The sequence below is a fragment of the Vicugna pacos genome, chromosome 3 (assembly GCF_048564905.1).
Source record: "Vicugna pacos chromosome 3, VicPac4, whole genome shotgun sequence".
NCBI lineage: Eukaryota > Metazoa > Chordata > Mammalia > Artiodactyla > Camelidae > Vicugna > Vicugna pacos.
The window spans coordinates 69,805,032-69,825,537 of record NC_132989.1 but is presented as its reverse complement, the minus strand read 5'-3'; the positions used below and the strand labels follow the sequence as shown (position 1 = coordinate 69,825,537).

At 40.4% G+C, this 20,506-nt stretch overlaps 1 protein-coding gene across 1 annotated transcript in view; it reads left to right on the top strand.

Moving 5' to 3' along the window:
* The window catches only part of CRHBP (corticotropin releasing hormone binding protein), a 34,879-nt gene that overhangs the window by 13,089 nt on the left and 1,284 nt on the right, over positions 1-20,506 (top strand). The window lies entirely within an intron of this gene.

The following is a 20,506-nucleotide window of genomic DNA, read 5'->3' as shown; positions in this document are numbered from 1 at the left end:
GCAGGAACAGCACTAATTGATTGGTCCTGATAGGGAAGCAGGATTCGGGGATCCCTTCCCCACTGTCCTCCGAGAAAACTGAGAATCCATGTCTTTGTCACAGTGAATGTACTTGTCAACAAGGACAACAAAAACTTTAAACTCTCATAGACACAGTTTGCCGAAATCTGAGTACTTTTTTGGTACTGAAGGCAATTTACTGTTGACTGAGCCTTGTCCATGTTTGGCTTGAGACTAAGCATATGGTCTGTAAAAGACACCTTGGGGTCAAAAATGAGGTCCTGAACAACAAAGGAAATACTACTAAGTCAACACCCCTCTTTACTTTGTTTCTGGGTTTTTTTTCTGTGTATATGTATTTTTATTGAAGTATAGTCAGTTTACAATGTTGTGTCAATTTCTGGTGTATAGCATAATGCTGCAGTCATACGTGAACATACACATATTCATTTTCATATTCTTTTTCACCACAAGTTACTACAAGATATTGAATATAGTTCCCTGTGCTATACAGTATGAACTTGTTGTTTATTTTATATATATTAGTTAGTATCTGCAAATCTCAAACTCCCAATTTATCCCTTCCCACCCCCTTCCCCTCCTGGTAACTGTAAGTTTGTTTTCTATGTCTTTGAGTCTGTTCCTGTTTTATAAATAAGTTAGTTTATCTTTTTTTATTTTAAATTCCACATATAAGTTATATTATATGGTATTTTTCTTTCTCTTTCTGGCTTACTTCACTTAGAATGACAATCTCCAGGTCCATCCATGTTGCTGCAAATGGCATTATTTTGTTATTTTTTATGGCTGAGTAGTATTCCATTGTGTGTGTGTGTGTGTGTGTGTGTGTGTGTGTGTGTATACATATATACATATATATACACCACAGCTTCTTTATCCAGTCATCTGCTGTTGGACATTTAGGTTGTTTCCATGTCTTGGCTGTTGTAAATAGTGCTGCTATGAAGTTTGGGGTGCATGTATCTTTTTGAGTTAAGGTTCCGTCTGGATATATGCCCAAGAATGGGATTGATGGATTATATGGTAAGTCTATTTTTAGTCTTTTGAGGAATCTCCACACTGTTTTCCACAATGACTGCACCAAACTACATTCCTACTAGCAGCATAAGAGGGTTCCCTTTTCTCCACACCCTCTCCAGCAATTATCATTTGTGGACTTTTTAATGATGGCCATCCTGACTGGTGTGAGGTGATACCTCATTGTAGTTTTGATTTGCATTTCTCTAATAATCAGCAATATTGAGCATTTTCTCGTGTGCCTATTGGCCATTTGTATGTCTTCATTGAAGAATTGCTTGTTTAGGTCTTCCACCCATTTTTGGATTGGGTTTTTTTTTTTTTTTTTTTTGCTATCAAGTCGTATGAGCTATTTGTATATTCTGGAAATTAAGCCTTTGTCAGTCTCACCTTTTGCAAATATTTTCTCCCATTCTGTAAGTTCTCTTTTTGTTTTGCTTATGGTTTCCTTTGCTGTGCAAAAGCTAATAAGTTTAATTAGGTCCCATTTGTTTATTTTGGTTTTATTTCTATTGCCTGGGTAGACTGCCCTAGGAGAACATTGCTAAGATTTATGACAGAAAATGTTTTGCCTGTGTTTTCTTCTAAGAGATTTATTGTGTCTTGTCTTATATTTAAGTCTTTAAGCCATTGTGAGTTTATTTTTGTTAATGGTAAAGGAGTATTCTAACTTCATTGATTTACATGCAGCTGTCCAGTTATCCCAGCACCATTTGCTGAAGAGACTGTCTTCATTCCATTGTATGTTCTTGCCTCCTTTGTCAAAGATGAATTGACCAGAAGTTTGTGGATTTATTTCTGGGCTCTCTATTCTGTTCCATTGATATGTATATCTATTTCAGTACAAGTACCATGCTCTTTTGATTACTGTAGCTTAGTAGTTTTGTCTGGAGTCTGGGAGGGTTATTCCTCCAGCTTCATTCTTTCTCTTCAGTATTGCTTTGGCAATTCTGGGTCTTTTGTGATTCCATATAAATTTTAGGATTATTTGTTCTAGTTCTGTGAAAAATATCCAGGGTAATTTGATACGGATTGTATTAAATGTGTAGATTGCTTTGGATAGTATGGCCATTTAATGTTTTTGTAACATGAAATTGTTAGATTTTTTTTTCTTAGAGTGGTCTTACTGCTACATCAATTCATTGAAATGGGGTGGTTTATTTGCAGGGTTCATAAAATTGTTGCCCCACCTTGACACCTGCTCGGTGAAAGCTAATCTTCCACCCATCATGTCTGGGCTTTCTAACAGGAGTCTCTGCAAATCTTTCCTCTCTTGGCCTTCCTGATGAAAAACAGCTTGCTTACAATGAGTGCCCCTTAGGGGACACTGAAATGCCAACCCCAGGATATAGGCAGGAAAGGGTGAGGCTGGCATAACTTTCTCTAAGGCTAAGAAGCAAAATCAACAACAACAACAAAACTGTTCCTAAGATGGTCAAACATTAAGAAAATGTTTGGCTTTATTCTTAACTTAAGTAATAAAAAAATTAATATTTATTGAATACTTAGTAAGTTTCTAGCACTGTTCTATAAACTTCCCATGAATCAGAACATTTAAACCTATCTCTATTTTATAAAAGGAGAAACTGAAGCAGAGAGAAATGAAAGTGAGTTGCGTCCAATCACACAGAAAGCAACAGTCAGGATGCAGGCTCCAGGGATCGGACCTCGGAGCCTGCCCACTTCATTACTGCACCACCTGCTCGAGGCTGTTACTAGAATTAAGCATGAAACACTGCTATCACACAGGGTTTCTGCCAGACTTCAGCGACACTGAAAGGTTTCTGGTCCTTACTCCTTTATCAAAACACACCCTTCAAGGTGATTTTAGGGCATTTGTCTAAGGATCTGATAACCAGTCAGTCTCAATTCCAATTCTCAGCATGACCAAATGTGATGGCTGATTTTGTATGTCAACCTGGCTAGGCCATGTTACCCTGATATTTGGTTAAATGCTTGTCAAGATGTAGCTGTGAAGGTATTTTTTAGATGAGACTGACATTTAAATCAGTAGACATTGAGTAGTGTAGATTACCCTCTATAATGTAGCTGGGGTTTACCCAATCAGTTGAAGTTCTTAAGAGAAAAAAAAATGGAGGTCTCCTAAAGAAAAGGGAACATCCCATTGGTTCTGCTTTTCTGGAGAATCCTGACTAACACACTACATACTACTAACTTCTTTTCTGCAAATCTTTGCCTTGGACCCAGCCATAATGTGCTATAAGCAAAGCTATTGCTAAATCCCTGTTTACTAGTGGTGGGTCTGAGGTGCTTATGTCTTTTCCTTCTCCACACAGTTCTGTATGGCTTCCTGGTCACATTTACACCAACCTCATATACAGGAGCACAAAAGGACCAAGGAGTGGACACCAACAGATTCACTCCCACCTTCCCCGCATCACCTGGTCCACTTACCTGAGAACCAGGTGTTGAAGAAAGGGCCAAAATAAAACCCAGCTCTCACCCAAATAAGCTATTTCTGAAAAGAAAAGTCCATGATGCAAATGGTTGTGAGTCATCATTGCCCCATTTTTAGGAGGAACTGTAGAAAGAACAGCCAACAGTTACACAGAAACTGAAGATTATGCCTATGTAAATTCCAAGCAATATTCTATTTATAACTCGTGCTAATTAAATCTTATTACTTAACATTCATGATTAACAAAAGTTTTCTGGCTGTTGTCAAATCTCAAGTGAAAGGCTTCTAGCCGCCTTCATTTTTTCTCAATGAAACCAATTTGGAAGACTCTTCCGATGTGACGTCTTTAATTGGAAAGCACTCTCCCTCGTGCATGAATGAACAATATGTTTCCTCAGGGCATTGATAAAATGTGCTCTACCCAAGGCTGCAGAAACATCTGGAATGTAACTGTGTAATGAGACAAGAACAGAATATTATGGGGAAAAAAACTCAGAAGGTTTTTTTCCTCAGACATCTGAGAGGGCCACTGGATGGTAGGTGGGCATTTTGTTTCTCCTCGTTGTAAAAGACGAATATTCTCAGAGACTTTACAGATTTTTAAAAGAGGTCTCTTGAAAATTACTACTTCAGAAAGTGATGTCATAAAGATGCTGTGAATAACTGATCACTTCTATTCATTAAATGAATGTAAGTGAACAAAATTAGTAATTCAAGGCAACCCCTCTGCTGTGGACTGAATGTTTAAGTCCCCCTCAAAATTTGTATGTTGAAATCCTAACCCCCAGTGTGATGGTACCTTGAGGGGGGGCCTTTGGGAGAAGACAGGGATTAGTGTCCTCGTAAAAGAGGACCAAGAGAGCCCCCCTCCCTTTCTGCCACTTGAGGTTACAGAGAAAAGACAGCCATCTAGGAAGAGGGTCCTCATCAGACCCTGAAGCTGCTCACGCCCTGGCCCTGGCTTTCCCAGACTACAAAACTGTGAGGAATAATTGTTTGCTGTTATTAGCCACCTACCCTGTGGTATTTTTCTTATACCAGCCTGGAGAGACTAAGTCACTCTCCTGGGCCTGGTTCATCTGCTAACTCCCCTTGTAGTTATTTTGTTCTGTTTTGTTTTTATTCTTAAATAATCTAGTAAAGTACCTCAGTTCCTCATTTCACATCTTTGTGTATGTAGATTTTAATTTAATTAATACTAAATTTTTGCACTAACACATCTTTTAGTCCCAGAGTAAACTTCATCTCTATACAAGTAATAAGTCTAACATTTATTTAGTGTTTATTATATAATACGAAGCATTGTGAAATGGCTTACATCTATTATCTCAGTTAATCTTACAACAATCTTACGACACACTTACTACAACCGGAGAGGTAGGTAGTATTGTCTTTATTTTACTAATTAAGGAACTGAGGAAGAAAGAGGTTAAACACTTACACAAGGTCATAAGCTACACATCCATTAGGGAAAGTAATTCATATTCCTTTGTCAAGATGAATTCCTGGCAAAATTGATTCATCTCATTCCTAATTATCAATCATTTTTTTTTGTAGGGGGGAGGTAATTAGATTTATTTGTTTATTTATTTAATGGTGGTACTGGGGATTGAACCCAGGACCTTGCATATACTACACACGTGCTTTACCACTGAGCGATACTCTCCCCCCATCATTTTTTATTCTGTTTTACAGTCCCGCCTCACCTCTTCTATTACAACCCATCCTGTTCCCTCCTCCTCTCCCCACATAAAAAAAGTTCAACGTCTGGGAAAAAATATATGTAGATAATTCAATGGTTGTTTTTTTTTTTTAATTTGCTTTTTAATGGAAGTATCTGGGTTGCTTCTTCTTTCTCAATTCAGGATATCTAGCATCTGGCTTGTTATATTTCATATGTCTGTTAGGAATGGAGGAAAGTCCTTCAAACTTGGTGTTCTGGCTCTCCAAACATTTTTGCACTGATTCTTAGGTCAAGGTTTAGACAGGAAATTCGTTGCCATGATGAATGGGAACGTAAAGGCCTGACCCAGCGTCCTGCCTAGAAGAAACAAAGCTTGCTTTCGAGCTTTTGTTTGGCAAAGTTTCCAGGCGGCATTTCTAGACCAAAGCCTCCTCCATTTGATACTGCTGGAACATGGTCCCTGATTCACAGCCTACAGTCTCTGAGCTGACCCGGTGAGCTCAGGGTCAGAGGGACAGGCCTCCTAACTAGTCAGGGCATGAGGGAAGCCTGGAGACAAAATACCTGCACAGACTGGAATCACCTTCTTACAATAAGCTGAACTGCCAACCCTTTCTCTTGCTTCAGAAAACAGTGACTGTTCTCTACTTTTTGTGTGAAATCTTATCAGGTCACCAAGGCTAAGGAAAAAGAAAATGTTGCCTCAAAAGAGAAAAGCCTTGTACACAGATGCTGGTGGTGGTATAATTTAAAGGGAAGTTTGTATTTGGCAGTGCTTCTTAAACAATAAAGTGAATTATGAATCTCCTGGGGATCAAAGGGCAAATTCTGACTCTGCGTTGGGATCTGAAACTCTACTTTTTCCAACAGCCCCTGAGAGTTGCTGGTGCCCACAGTCCATGAACCACGAGGGTACCAGGGCCTGCGTGGGGAAGGGAGATTGCCTTTCAGTGTCACTAGCCAATGGTTGGTTTATTTGTTTTGGCTTTTCTTGAAGGCTTGTGCTAAATGATAAAATCGACCTCACTTTTTTTTCCCACTTGTCACTTGTGTTTGGAGAAACACAACTGAAGGAGCAAGCTGTAATTTGTGAATTGCAGACACATTAATAAAAGAAAGCTCCAGAGGGAGAACCCATGACCAGCCTGTTGCCATGATACCGGGTTAATGATGTTGTGCTGGCAGAGTGATTCTCCCTGGAGTGGGTATCAAGTGACACCATCTTAATTACTCCTGGAAAAGACTGCCCTGTTTCCAGCAAAGAATTATTTCCTGATCGATACCCCCATCTTGTTAAGTATGCTTTCTGACCACTTATAACCAAACATCTGATGCACTTGCCCTGAGAGGGAAACCCACCTTCTCAGTTATCTCTTCTCAACAGCAGCTCCACCCCAAACGGCACACAAACACTTCTACACTGAGCTATTCAGGATTGTTTGAAACTCTTCATTATTTGTTAAGCTTCAGTGATTTTTGACTATAGATGGAAAACTAAAAAAAGGAACACAACTTCCATTTTAGCAACTGCTTGTGGGGAAGGCCTTGGTGTGGGAGAAGGCAGAGGGGCTGTCTCAAGGTCTCTCGGAGGCATCTTCCTGATCTCGGCCACCTGTCACTCTCCCTTCTCATTTGTGGTCGTGGTCCAGGGGACTTGTGGCCTCTGTCCCACCTGATGCCTGCTGAGACCTGGGCTAGGAGGGCAGTGCAGCTCTCACTTCCCCTCCTGGTTCTCTCTTTCACTTCCCTCCATAGCATCTCCACACTGAGCTGAAGTTTTTCCTAGGTATAGTGGGTTGAATAGTGCCCCCCCCCCCAAATTCATGTCTACCAGGAACCTCAGAATGGGATCTTATTTAGTAAAAGAGTCTTTGCAGATGTAATTAGTTAAGACAAGGTCACACTGGCTTAAGATGAGCCTTAAATCCAACAACTGATGTCTTTATAAAAGCAAAGGACACATGGATACTCAGGAGACACACAAAGAAGAAGCCGATTTAACAATGGAGGCAGACATTGGAGTGATGCAGTTAGAAGCCAGAAGCTACCAAAGATTGCCAGCAAGCTAGGAAAAGACAAGGAAGGATTCCCCTAAGAGCCTTCAGAGGGAGCATGGCCATGCCAATACCTTGATTTCATAGTTCTGGCTTCCAGAACTGTGAGAGGATAAATTTCTGTTGTTGGAAGCCACGCATTTTGTGGTACTTTGTTATGGCGGCCCTGGAAAATGAACACAATGGGTGAGGGAAGTTAAAGGAATTAAAAGGTATGCTGGAAAGAATTGAAAACTGTGGAAAATATGACTCCTCCTTCAGTCTGAAGAAAAACTCTCGGAGAATTCAGCCCTTCAGAGGGCTCCATTTCCTCCCCGTGCTCAGAGTTCAGGCCAGGACTTTCTACGGGAGCGTCTTCTCCAGACTTCCACAGTTCAAATGTCCATCCAGCTCCAGGGAAATCTCACACACTACCGTTAGGGATGGTCTCAGTCTGGGACTGATTTACCTTCCCTGACAATTTCTGATAATAGTCCTTAGCTGGGTTTTTTCCTAATTTGGAATTATCCAGCCAAGAGTCATACTACAAGGGAAGGGCTCCCAGCACAACCATCTAGAATGAGCAATGGCACGTTAGGTTTACTCAAGGGCTCCTTCCTGTGGAAGCTGTGGACCTGCCCCTGCATTCTTTAAAGTGTTCAAAGGTGACTTTGGTATTGCAAGTTGTGTCTCTGCAGACAGACACGTGAGCACACACACACGCACACACACCTCCCTAGGACAAACAGCTATTCTCAGTTACAGTACAACCCAGTGGAGGGTGCAGTTTTATAAGTACTTCATACTTAGCAAAGCCACCCTGCCTCTAGTGGGCTTAGAACTTTATATGATGGAAGCTTTATATTGTGATTACTGTGTAGATGGAAATAATGGAGGTTTTTCACCTTCAAGAAGAGGACAAAAATGTGATTCTCACCAGGTGCTGCTTGGCACTGAAAAAAAGGGACAGAAAATCCCTGTGACCATTCTCTGTCTCTTAAAATCATAACATTTCCATTTGGGGGCCATTAAAACAACAGGAAAGAGTTACGGCACAAAGAATGAAGCCGGCAACAATTTTGGCTGATTATAGAATAAGAAAGAAAAAAAAGAAGGAGTTGACAGGAATAGAAAAGAATGAAAAGTAAAGAAAAAGTTAACATCTGAGCTCTGGGCTGCAGAAATTGCATCCGAACAATAAAGAAGGCCAGGTTGCTTACTCTGTCTTTGGAACTCTGGCACCTTAGCTTCCCCTGATTCAGAAAAATGAATTCTTTCTGACAAGAGAATGGTGTTGAGGAAGATTGCCTCTCCTAATTCATAATCAGGTTTGTGTGTGTGTGTGTGTGTGTGTGTGTGTGTGTATGTGTGTTGTTTTGAGCTCAGAATTCATGCAAATAGATTTCAGAGTTTTCAATTGATTAAAATGACTCAGAAAAAAAAAAATCCAGAGTATGTCTTCCTGCAGTCCTAGTCCTAAACCACTTTAAAACCTTTTTCTTAATTAGCATAAATAATGCAGGTTGATTACAGACGGATAAGAAAAGTAGGTGAGCAAAATAAAAGAAAATAAAAGTGAATAACTGCATCAATGCAGAAATAATACTTTTACTAATATCACTAATACTCTTCCAAGCTTTTTCTATACTTACAAATATTATTAATATGTTAAAGATGGAATCACATTGTATTTTCTGTTTTCTAATTCGCTTTTCTTCCTAAACTATATTTTGTAAATATCTCCCTTGTCAATAAATGTGCTTCTAATATTGATTTGGTTGACCCTGCGGTACATTTGCATGGTGTCAAGTGAGCTGGAACTAAATTTCCTGAAATTCCCTTCCCTGTATGGCCCTTGGTTAGAGTTGGGTCACTGGAGAAATTTATGTGTGGAATTGATGGCTGGTGGAAATGCAGCTTTTGTTACACTGTGGGGTGACGTGGAGCCAGGTGCTGCTGCAGCTCCTGCATACTGTCACCAGTCAGCTGGTTGACTCGTTAGGGTGGGGTGGCACGTGGCCTTCAGCAACTTTGGCTCCTTTGGAGTCCCTGAATCCTGAGGCAGCTGGACGTGCAACTCTGTGTTGAAGGGCAGGAGCTTATTCTGCAGGTCGTCTGCGTCATTTAGGTAGGGGATCTTGAGAGACAAGTGTGTTGTTCAGTTCATCATCCTTGAGTTTCAGGTTATTCTCACAGATTCCAGTTCATCCTCGCTTCATATCCATTCTTCTTTCCCACGTGCTGGGTGTGCCAGTTTCAAGCCAACATCAGAAGCAGAAGCTGCAGCCTTACATAGATTGCTTAACCACCTCCCACAATTACCTAACGTCCAGATCCTATGTGTAACTCATGGTGGTTCTGCTTCTCCTACTGAACAGTAATCAGTCGAGTATTTGGTATCAGATGTGGGGTGTCCTTATTACCTACTGCTGTGTAACAAAACATCCAAACACTTATAGGCTTAAAACAAAAATAATCATTGTATTAACTCAAGGCTACTGTGAGTTGGGCATTTGGGAGACACTCAGTGGGGTGGTTCTGAATTGGTTCTTATTTTTAGACATCTGTTAATGGTTTTCTCAAGGGCCTTTAAGTTCTGCACAGCACTTCGCCCCAAAGCCAATGACTCTTGCTTTAGGGTTTTGTTATGGCAGCACTCAATTTCCATGCACTGAATTCTCTGTTTATTTATCACTGGCTTAAAAATCACCCTCAAACTATAAAATCATTTTATTATCACTCATAGTTTCTGTGTATAAGGGATTTGGGATGGACTCAACTGCCAGGTTGCGGCTTAGCGTCTTCCTGTGGTGGCAATCAGATGGTGGCTGGAGCCAGAACATCAGGGGATGGAGTAACTGGGGGCTGGCCTGGCATCTTTTCCCAGGGCCTCTCCACATGGTCTCTGCATGTGCCCCTTCCCAGCATGGTGGCCTCAGGGCAATGAGTTCATTCTATGGTGTCTGAAGGCTTTAATAGCAAGGATCCCAGTGAATAAGGTACACCTTTAAGTACTTACCTTATTCGTGTTATAAAAATATAATATATTCTCTTACTTCTCTAAGGATATTGATAATACTTTTCTTTTAGTTCCCCTTTCCTTTCATAGTTTGTTACTTCCAAACTTTTTGTTTGCTCTCTTTTATGAGTCTCATTATTTTCATTTGTATCTTTTTCATTATTAATAAGGTTAAACTTTTAAAAGTTGCATGTTGGTCACGCTCATTTATTTTTCCTTTTTGAATTGCCTGTTCATTTCTTTTGACCAATTTTCTATTGCAGTGATTGTCTTTTCCTTAAAGGTTTTAAAGAACCCATTATGTGCCAATGACACTAAATGTTTTCCATTTACATTGCGAATATTATTTCTCCATATGGTAGTCATATTTTCTAAACTAAAAATGAGGATAAATTCTATGTAAGGGAATGTTTACCTGATTTGCAAATATATGTATATAAAAAGATTAAACAAAGTATACAAAAATAAGTCATAGTTAGTTATAATGTAATAATTTGTCTTGAAAGAAAATAAAAATTCCTGAACTAAGAGCTGTTCTGAAAACCCCATACTATAAGATAATGGCTTTCAATCTTGGATGCACATTAGAATCTTTTGGGGGAATTTTCAAAAGTACTGATGCCTGGGTCCTACCACAACCAGAGATTGCTCTGGAGGTGCTGCAACCAGGGTTGAAAATTCCTGATGTATATAATCAGTATAATCAGTATACTTGTTGATCAAAGTAATCTTCCTTTAGGTAAAGATTCCCTCCTGGAGAACCTGGAGCAGAGCATCGCATATGCGCTTGCCCTTCCTGGTGTCTTCTGAGCCAGTCCTCTTATTGAGAGGTTACAAAAAGTTGATTTGCTCACATATATGTCTCCTCTTCCACTGCCAACACCAGCTGCCTGAAGTTCTGAAAATTATTGCCAGCCCTCAAGGGCTCTTTTCTTAAGTAAGGTATTTTCATTTAGTTAAGGCATCATGTTGCTTGGAAGATTAATACATTGGCTACCTAATTCCTTGCTACCAAAAGTGGTGTCCTAGATCAGCAGACCCTCAGGCCCCACCCCAGGCCTTGTGAATCAGAATTTGCATTTAAATCGAATTCTCAGATGATCCATATGCACCTTCAAGCTTGAAAAAGATTAGTCAACAGGGAGTTGTCCACCAGGGTGTAAGCTCCAAGAAGACAGGGGCCTTGTCTATCTTGTCCCCTGCTGTGCTGTCACAGGAGAGACTTGCAGTCATATATGTTGGGTGATGGATTTGATTATTAAGGGAAGTTAAACATGTTGTATAACATTTGTTATATAGTATGGGTCAACAGGGTTTTCTTTAGACGCCATTGTAACAAGCAGCTTCATCTTCCGGATATACTTTGTTCAAAATAGCATGGTATTTACAGATGCTGTACTGAGATGACTCAAGTGGCTTGGTGCACATGCTGTGCTCTATAGGTATGGTGACTTATTACTACTCTTTGTATTTCTTTTGACACTTTATCAAGAACTCACATACGTCTTATTTAGTCTCTATGATGTGTAGAGATTCTGTGAATCAGGAGACTATGGGTATCTCCACTTAGTACATGGGCAAACTTAAGATTTGTGGAGGGATTGATCGTGAGTTAAGACCAAACTAGAATTTGCGCTCAAAACCCCCAAGTTTATAGACTACTGGCTAACCACCTGCCACTGAAGGCTTGTATTTAGAACTCAGCATTGTACAATGCTAATGATATTCATAAAAAAAATTATAATAATAGGTAATAAAACTTTTTCATTTAAAGGCATTTCCGCTCATTTTATACATAGCTACTTTAGGTTTTGAGTAACTAATTAGTGCTTACAGTGAAACTCCCAAATTAGCATTGACAATACAGACCTATAAAGATTTCTTGAAATAAAATTTAAAGTAAAATCTTACAGGGTATTCATCAGAGAGCCAACATGAAATTGCCCTTCCTTTTATAGCTCTATATCCTTGTGAGCTTGGAAGGAGAACATATTCTATTTTATGGAACTGTCACTTTATTTCTTGCATCAGAAAATAAACCTTCATTTCTTTTAGCTGACATCCAGCATAATCTCTGATCATGTAATTTACTTCTCAGTTCACCAGAGCATATCTGCAGTGAAGCAAACGTCAGAGACGGATGTTTAGGATAACATTATGACGTTAGCGGTGAAGTAGATAAGAGGCATTTGGAGGGAATTAATGACAATGTGATAATCTTTTATAAACAATCCTTTCCTCACCAATTTTTATATAGGAATATCATGAGATGCGTTCATCTATCTTGCTCAACAGACTTTATTGTTTAAACCCAAGAGTGAGAACTGTTTCATGGTTATAGTTAAGTCCCTCAGAACTTTGTATAAGATTGCCTTGCATTTGATATGAGTTCCACAAATATTTGCTTAATTGAATTACTTGAGTGTATTGTGAGACCCCATGTTTATATTCTCTAGATGAAGACCCCCCAAAAAAACCCTAAAGCAATAACAATAAACAAAGAAGAAAGACAATAACTTTGGACCTGGTGAGGGGGTCATGCACCACAGGTCTGGATGTGTTTTGTTCTAGAAATGAATGACAAGTGTAAGCAAAATTTTACCTGAAGAGACCTGGAGAGAATAAAACAGTGGTTTCTCTACACTGAGAACTTGTAGGTATAAGGTGCTATGCTGAATTCTTTACGAGTAACAAGCTATACTATTACTGCCTCCCATTTACAGATGAGGACAGATGAGGACAGATGAGGAAGCTGTGACAGAACTCCCGAATAGCTCTCCCAAGCTACTCAGTGAGTAGCAGGGCTGGAATTTGAACTCAGGCTATCTGGGCAGCCCTTGAAGCAAGTGTGAGGGAAAAAACAACAATAAATCAACATATATATATACACATAGTGACAAAGCATGGCACAGTTGATGAAAAATAGTGCAAAGAAGTTTCATGAAAACCATACAAACAGATGAATGATGTAAGTATTTGCTGGTCCTTCTTGGTTGGACAAATGAAACAGGTATCAACATGGTAGGGCAAGGCCCATTGTAGCCTTTTGTCATTGACCTTGAGGAGTGCTGGCTTCTACTCTTTACCAGGGTATCAACCTTTTCTATATAATAAACACCTGTAGAGCACCTACTATGTGCCAGGAACTGTTCTAGGTGCTGAGGATCGTGGATGTCTTGGTCTGTTTGGGCTGCTAGAACAAAAATGTCATAAACTTATATGTTTATAGCTTGTAAACAACAGAAATCTGCTGCTCGCAGTTCTGGAGGCTGGAAGTCTAAGACCAAAGCACTGGCAGATTCCCTGTCTGTCTAGTGAGGCCTCACTTCCTGGTTTGTTTTTTTCATTGTAATCTCACATGGCAGAAGGGGTGGGCTAAGTCTCAGGGGTCCCTTTTCTAAGGGCTCTAGTTCCAGTCATGGGCGCCCTTATAACCTACTTACCTCCCAAAGGCCCCACTTCCTATTACTGTCACCTTGGGGATTAGGATTTTAACATATGAACTTGTGGGGAACAGAAACATTCAGTGTCCAACAGTGTAATAAACAAAACTAAGCTCCTTGTCCTCATCGAGTTTACATTCATTTTAGGAGCCACCCTTTGCTCTCTTTGTTCAAATGTTTTTTTATATTGCTAGTCCTCTCAGTGTGAACTGTAGGAAGTTGCATAGAATGAGGCAACAAAGGTATTATTGAATAATGGCCCCAACTTCCCTACCGTCTAACTTGAGATGGGCTGAGCCTGAGGTGAGGCCCTGAAGCATCTCATAGTTGGACTTCTTTCTGCAGTGGTATGACTCCATGTTCAACTTGAGAGCTCTTTTCCTCCTACAACAAAGTGGCCTAGAAATACGGGTTTTAAAAAAACCAAAAAACAGTGTTTTAAGATGATTTAAGTCCAGGTTGAACAGCAAAATGCACTCAGCAGGTGGAGGCTGAGATTACTCTTGGTGTTTCTCCCGAAGGGATCACACATTAGCTGACCCCCTCACCCCGCCCCATCAGGGCTCTTCAGAAACATTACATTTTTGCCCTGTCCTATCTTCTGCATCATGCCTTTTTTTCCTTTCTGCTATTAAATGGAGCTGACTGTAACAGAATGTGCAGAGAATAAATAGGCCTCTAGACTTCCGACTGAAGAGTGGTGGTCAGTGGTGCAATGAGAAAGAAACACTGAATGGCAATTGCTGTTCAGAACACTGGCTGATTTCGACAATTGTGGACCATTTTCCTGCCACAGGGATGCTCTTAACTGCTCATGTTTGTCAGGGACTACAGTGTCATCCTTGGAATCTCTCTGGTCACATGCTCCAGTCCAGCAAGCTGGAGTCTGACTTCTTAAGTGTATTTGTGTTGCTGCAAAACTGGCCTCTGTACCCTGAAAGACAGTTTGCTACTCCTTCACTTGAACTTGGAAGAAAACTGCTGGAGGCTGACTGTTCCACAGTGTGTAGAATTGAGGGTAGGAAATGAACTAACTTCTCTGATGCTAAAACTGTTTGCTGATTCTTTCTGTCTAGGAAATCCTGTAATTTGTTTTTTCTGCCTTGCTGCTTTTGTGCTAACTCCCAGACTTCTCCCTTACATTCTTCACAATAGTTTTAACCCAGAGGCTACGCTCCAGGAAGAAGGGCTGATAATCTCAGAAGAATGGCCAGACCCTCTGCAGTTCTACCCTGACCCCAGAAAGAGTCATCGAGGTTAAGGGGAATGTAGTAGCACCCTGTAAAGTGCCCTGCTTGTTGTCACTTTTTCTGTCGCATCCAGTTTTTTTCTATAAAACTTCAAGACCCCAACCCCAAAATGAATCCACAGTCTCTAAGGCACGAGCCTGCTGTGACTCCCCTTTGCCTAGCAAAGCAGTGAAGCTGTCCTTTTTTAATTCTTCCAAAACTCTGTCTCTGAGTCTCAATCTGGCTTTTGCGGTGCAAAGGTTGAATTTGTGGCAACAGAAGGAATAGGAGGTATAAAGTTATTCTTTCAGTTACGTATTACTGTCCTCCACCTTGATGACCATGCTGTCATCCAGCCGTCTGGACTGGGTGGCCCCTGCCTCTGAGCTTGTGGCTGAGCCATCTCACTGCAGTCACCACCCGGGATGATTTCGACTCCCTGAGGGCTTCATCCTCCTCTCCCTGCCACTTTCCCAGCCAAGCATGAGCGCTTTGGGTTTTGCCAGGAAAGAGCTTCAACGTGTGGTGCTCACTCAGTTCTAAGATGGAGAAAACATGCTCCCAGCAGCCTTGCGTGTCCCTGCGCTTTAGGGCCGGGGAGGAGGGAGTTTGGGGTGGAGGGCTGAGCATGGGAAAGTTCTCTTCCTTTTAAAGCAACCGAGGCAGTCACTCAACTGCCTGCAGGATGTGACTCAGTGGAGGAAATTGTTGACACTTCCCTCCCAAGCTTCTCTCCTCGGTTACCCAGGGCAATAAGCAGCACCATGTTCCCAAGTCCTTCCTTCACTTCCACTTAAACTCATCGCCTTGAGTCTCATTCCTTAGGACCCCCCCTTCTGTGTGACAACACTAGGGAGTGGGTCTTAGGCGGATTATCAATGGGTTGATTGTGGGAGTGGGTGTCAGCCAAGCAAAGGATCTTCCTTATTCTTTTTTTTTTCCTGAGATCTTTTTTTTAAATTGAAGTATAGTCAGTTTGCAATGTCGTGTCAATTTCTGGTGTACAGCATAATGTTTCAGTCATACATGAACAAACATATATTTGTTTTCATATTCTTTTTCACCATAAGCTACTACAAGATATTGAATATAGTTCCTGTACTTCCTTATTCTGATTACTATTGAATTAGCGTTCTATGATGTAGACCGCAGGTCAGAGATGCCAAACATGTCCCTGAAGAGGCTGCTATTTATTAGATGATCTGAAAGAATCTTGTTGGAGCTGTAAGACCAGCCTGGATGTTGGCTTTGGAGAAAAAGAAACATGTGATACATTGAGGGAGTAAGGTGGGTTTGTTTTCCTAACCTCATGCAGCCAGTAATAGGAATCATTTAAGCCAGTGTCTCAGTGGTCCCTGGAAGTAGACTCTGAGGCCTCTCTACAGAATATTTTGACTCATTAAGTCTGTGGTGGGACCTCGTACCAGGAATTTTTCACAAGCTTCCTACCGCCCTCCTCCAACTCCAGGTGATTCTTATCAGGGAAGTGGAGAAAATGTTGATTGTAAACGGGTGGTTCTCAAACTGTAGCCTGCACCAGAATGACCTTCAGGGCTTGTTAAAGCACCTCTTCCCCCAGAGTTTCTGATTTGGAAGGGCCACGTGGGGAGAATCTGCACTTCTAACAAGTTTCCAGGTAATGTTGATGTGCTGGACCACACTTGGAGAAGCACTGGTTTAAACAACCCAGTTTCTCTATGAGGATCCTTTGCACTGGAAACCCTTCTACTGCTCTGGTAGGCCTGGGGTGGGGAGGGGCTGGGGGGTTGAACTTCTGTGGACCGGGGCAATCAGGAGTTATACTGTAACCTGAAGATGAACTCAGCAGCAGATCCTGGACATCATGCCCTCTCTCCACAGCTCCCTCGCACGAAGACTTTGAAGCAAGCAAAGCTGGCAGAAGTAGACACACAGCTGTTGCGGTCTGAACATCTTCTGAGTATTTCCTTTATGCCACTGACCTCCGTGGCAGTCACTTTTTGCTGCCTCTTACCAACATCGTATTTGTGTTGTCTGCAGTTGTCAGGTGCTCTTAACAGCACCTTATTTGCAATACAAGAAAAGACGATTTAATGAAAGAGTTAGCTTTTTGTAAGAGAGTCCTGACTTGCTAAAACCACTGCAGCTCAATCTGCTTGAAATCATAGCAGCAAATACATTTTGAATTTCTAAATACCTAAAAACCCCATTATATTCAAGCATCTTTTAAACATTTGTTGCCTGAGGGAAGGGGAACTCTGTAGCTGAGGTGGGAAGGAAATTTTTCTCCATTATACTCTTTTTTGACTGTTTGAATTTTGAATTTGAATGAACTGTTAAGAAAATAAATAAAAAAAAAAAGCAACCTAAAGCAAAAACCTCCCTCTAACATTGGACCATAGCACAAACAACAATAATCCAGCTCCTTGTTTTTCTTTAAATTTTTAATTTATTTTTGAATATGGACTACCTTCACATGACTCAACAATTTTTAAATATATAAAAACGCACACATTAAAAAAAGTCCCTCCCATTCTCATCACCCTTTTGACTGAATTCTTATCCTCCATCCTCATGGCTAAGCACTTTTATTAGTTTCTAGTATATCTTTGTAGAATTTTTTATGAACATATAAATATGGATATGTTTTTGTATTTCTCCCTTTCACATTTAATAATATGTCATAGGGCTCCTTGAATATCAGATTAGACAACTTTCTCAATTATTTCTACTTTGCAGAGCATTCCGTATTTATGGGTATCCCATACTTTGTTTAGCCAAAACAGTGGATATTTCGGTTGTTTCCAAACTTTTGCAATTATTTGTTTCTTCTTTAAACATTCAAAAAAATTGTTTTAGATTGTATCAGTCATCTAATTCATTTGCTGACAAATGTGAAGGAGGTCTTCATGTGACAGTTGTTGATCTGGGGGTTCCTGGGGAGCCAGATTACTGGGGACGCTGAACTATCCCACAGGACACAGTAAACTCATCTATCTCCTTCAGTCGCCGCAGCTGCCTTAGGAGGTAGGTACTTCTTGTGTCTCCATTTTACAGATGAGAAAACTGAAGCCTAGATAAGTCAAATAACTTCTCCAAACTTTTCCATGCATCTAAAAGACGGCAGAATTTGAATTTAAATCCTGGTTATCTGACTCCAGAGTGAGATCCTGTGATTTAATTAATTTAATGTTAATTAAAATCTTACAGTACTTTTCTCCATTTGTACCTAGGCATTGTTTTCCCAGGAGGAAACAAGTCCTAATTCATCATGACTCTAATCTCTCAGTGTTAGCCAGGTTATAAATGTAGCATTCTCCCCACGATCATTAACCTTTCTTAATCTCAAGAATAAGCAGGATTCTGTGGGTTAGAGAAGGACTTACCCCTCTTTGCTCCCCCTTCTCCCCAGCCAGCACCTGGCAGGACAGGCACTTAATGGGTATATGGTCACCTTCTTGTTGATTGCCCAGAAGTCTGCTGCCCCACAATGGGAACTGTTTGTCCAGCACTTGGAAAACTCTAGAGGACAATGTTACAGGGGCATCTAACCAATTTTACTTTCAGAAACTTTTTTGGAGAGTGGTGGTATGATTTTTTTTTTTTAAATAACGTTTTACTCATTCTGAATAGTAGTTGTGTTTGGGTAGAGAAAAAATAATCCTGAAGTTCTCTCTGCAAATCTAACTTTTCTTTAAAAATATGTCCTTTTAAATGAAAGTTATTTGCTAGCTTTTGAAAATTTTTAAAAGGATGCATCAATATGATAAGAACTCAATCAATATTAAAAAGCATAAGATGGAAAAAGTGCAAGTTTCCTTTCCACTCACCCACCTAGTCAATCTATGCCCACTCCCACGGCTGCATGCCATTTCTCAGCTCACTGACAGTTTTTTGGGGTATCCCTTCAGGATTGCTTTATGTGTATTCAGAATATATATGAATAGCTGCAAAAGTATAGTTTCAGCTCTCCCAGAAATGCAGTTTTAACCAGTTAATCAGGAATTGTCTGATCAGCACTCGTTAGGTAATCAGCCTGCTAGACCCCTGCCATCCCCTGAGACAGTAACCTTGCAATAACCAGCCTGATTTTTGCCTAGTGTAACGTCCTCATTCCTGCTCCCTTCTGCCTATAAAAGTCTTGGTTTTGCACAGCTTCTGGGAGCTCCGTTCTATCTGTTAGGTTGGATGCTGCCCGATTCATGAGTAAAGCCATTAAGATCTTTATATTGGATGCTGCCTGAATCATGAGTAAAGCCAATAAGATCTTTAAAATTTAGTCAGTTGAATTTTTTTTTTAAACAGTGCTTTAAGATGATCTGTGTGAAACTGGTGCATAGGATTGAAGTGGAGGAGAAGCTCCTCCAAGGAGGGCAATTAGCAGGTTATTGCTATAAACCCAAGTCCAGTATAAGAACCTAGACTAAAACCACAGGAATGGGAATGGAAAAAAGGGGGATTAAAGAAAACTTTGGTACTTTACATGGCAAAAGAGACTTTGCAGATGTCATTAAGGTTGACTTTAAGATGGGAGAGTAGCCTGGTGAGTCCAATGTAATCAATGAGTCCTTAAAAATAGAAATGCTTTCCTGGTTGTGGAGTGAGGAGGAAGTAACTGGCAGAATGGTCAGAGAGATGCAATCTGCTGGCTTAGAAGATGGGGTTGGGGGGCTACAAGCCAAGGAATGTGGAAGGCCTCTAGAAACTGGAGAAAGGAAGGAAATAGGCTGTACCCGTGGAGCTCCGGAGAGGAACACAGTCCCGCTGACACCTTGACTTTGGTCCAGTGATACCCATGTTGGACTTCTAATCCACAGAACTGTAAGATTGTGCAATGGTGGTTTTTAATTGAGGTATAACTGACATACAATATTATGTTAGTTTCAAGTGTACAACCTAATGATTCGATATTTGTATATTCTGTGAAATGTTCATCACAGTAACTCCAGTTAACATCCATAACCGTACATAATTACAGAAGTTTTTTTCTTGTGAAGAGAACTATTAAGATTTCTCTTAGCAGCTTTCAAATATGCAGTACACTATTGTTAACTATAGCTGTGGCTTACTTATTTTTATAATTGGAGGTTTGTACCTTTTGAGCCCCTTTACCCATTTCACCCACCATCGTCTACCCTCCTTCCTCTTCCTGACTCCAACCTCTGGCAACCAATTTGTTCTCTGTATCTATGAGCTTGGTGTTTGTTTGTTTGTTTGTTTTTAAAGATTCCACATGTAAGTGAGATCATATCATTAGTGTTGTTTTAAACCTTAAGTTTGTGGTAGTTTGTTACAACAGCAATGGAAAACTAATATATGGGGTAACTCACTGCATACATTATAAGGTATTTCTATTTCCCAAACATCCTACCACCTCAAATATAGTCAGATCCAATAGTGACTCTAGATATGTACCCAGGCTAGCCCACTGCCTAAAATGCCCTCCCTTTCATTTATTTAAATATTCTTTGTCATGCAGGTCCACTTGGAGACCTGTTTTTTTCATATTACTCCAATCCCTCCCTTTTAAAGTGTTGTCTGCACTTAACCGTTATTTTCCTGCTTTGTTTATCAATTATTTAAAGTCTCTGTGTCTTCCATGATTAGATTTTAGGCTATTGGAGGACAGGGACCATATTTTACATTTTTTTTTATGTCCTTC